The following is a 1,953-nucleotide window of genomic DNA, read 5'->3' on the forward strand; positions in this document are numbered from 1 at the left end:
TCGGGCAATCAGAGAGAGCATGTCCTCCTCCACACCCGGTGCAAGTAGTCATAGCCACCACTCTATTCGAAGTTAGGAGATCTAACTTCTTACTCAATGATTCCACTTGAGCCATTTAACTCCATTTCTTCAATTAATTGACGAGCCTCACTGGGGGTCTTGCTACCTAAGGTACTTCTTGCTGCTGCATCTAAGAGTTGCCTTGTACTCGGATTTAGACCATTGTAAAAGGTCTGAACAATCATCCACTCCCGGGAATCCGTGTTGCGGGCACTTTCTCAGGAGCTCCTTGAACCTTTCCCACGTCTCAAATAGAGACTCCAGTTCCAATTGTACAAAAGATGAGATCTCATTCCTAAGCTTTGCAGATTTTCCGAGAGGGAAATAACGGTCAAGAAAAGCTTCTACCATCTCCTTCCATGTGGTAATTGATGTTCTAGGTAATGAGTATAGCCACTGCTTCGCCCTCCCTTTCAAGGAAAATGGGAAGGCACTCAATTTGATGGGATCATCAATCACCCCATTTATCTTCGGCATATCACATACCTCGAGAAAGTTCTCTATATGACTGTTTGGATCCTCATCGGCCAAACCATTAAACTGTGCGGATTACTGCAACATGTTGATCAATGCAGGCTTCAGCTCGAAGTTCTGAGCTATAATCGGGGACGCACAATGCTCGATTGTGTCCACAGTACTGAATGTCTGGTATAATCGGATAATGTCCACTGCTGCTTATTCCGTTTTGCCATGTTTTCAGATTCTTCTACTTCCAAATCAGCTAGATTAGACTGTTTTTTCACAGGTTCTTTCCCTTTTCTTCTGAGTGTACGTTCCAGCTCTGGACCTCCTTCAATCAATATCAAAGGGTTTCCTCGGGTCATAACTTGGAGCTGCACCAAAAGAAAGAAAACAAAATCAGAGTATATCTAAATACATATTCCCAAGCAATGGCGCCCAAAACTTGACACGTCCATATATGAACGTAAACCGCAAGTGCACGGGTGTCGAAGTAATAATCCTAGATGAGTGGGTATTGTATCCACAGAAAGTAGTGAATGATGACACTTAAGTTGTTTATTAACTAATGTGGAAGATGAATAGTGATAAGTGTGACAAAATATGAAATAACAAAATAAAAACAACAAGATAGAGGGCACAAGTAAAAGAGAAGGTAAGGCAATCGATAAGGATGGGGTACCCGGATATTGATCCACCTAGGGCAATCGTTTCAAGTGCAAGAATCCTCTATTATACTTCCTAATTGATGCAATAATGAGTTATGGAAATCCTTAATTACATGATCCCAAATCTAAGGTCAACCATGCCTAACGCTATACATGTCCCGGAGGAGAGATTGAATAACCTCTCAACCTCACACTCGCATAAAATTTCAATGAGCTTTAGGGATTCCAAGTGATAAACCCTATTCCTATGTATAGACCTAACCCTTTGGTCAAGGTGAAAGATTCCTAGCCACAATTAAGCCCTAGATGCTAAAATCACTTCAGCAATTCACTGCGTTACACTCATAACTAAGCCCCAACGGAAAGTCATCCCTTAGCCCATTCACTTTACTATGGCCGCAAAGAACTCTTGGAAAGTGGAGGTATGATAGATCACACCGGAGGGGAAAGGGGACGCTCCGCTACATCTCGACTCACCCTCTCAACCCTCTCCAATCTAGCTTTATCTAACTAACATGGTGTGTCACTCACTCACAAGAGTTACCAAGAAGAACTCTCAACCCTATTGTCACTCTAGGGAGTATTCATACAATCAAGTCTCCAAGATTGGAACTCACAATAAACATCAATTAATTGAGAGCATAATAAAGAGGTTCAATGAAACGAATACATCCAAGGGTTCACAAATACCAAAGTACCCACTATGGTTTAGCTCTCCATGGAGCTAGATACAATCAATGAAATCGAATGTAAAAACAAAGAAACC

At 41.7% G+C, this 1,953-nt stretch overlaps 1 non-coding gene across 1 annotated transcript; it reads left to right on the forward strand.

Moving 5' to 3' along the window:
* The first annotated feature begins 256 nt into the window (after positions 1–256).
* On the forward strand, positions 257–363 carry LOC120252023. The gene has a single exon (XR_005533576.1). It is a non-coding gene; the product is annotated as a small nucleolar RNA R71 (small nucleolar RNA).
* The last annotated feature ends 1,590 nt before the right edge of the window (positions 364–1,953 follow it).

This window comes from Dioscorea cayenensis, chromosome 20 (genome assembly GCF_009730915.1).
Source record: "Dioscorea cayenensis subsp. rotundata cultivar TDr96_F1 chromosome 20, TDr96_F1_v2_PseudoChromosome.rev07_lg8_w22 25.fasta, whole genome shotgun sequence".
NCBI lineage: Eukaryota > Viridiplantae > Streptophyta > Magnoliopsida > Dioscoreales > Dioscoreaceae > Dioscorea > Dioscorea cayenensis.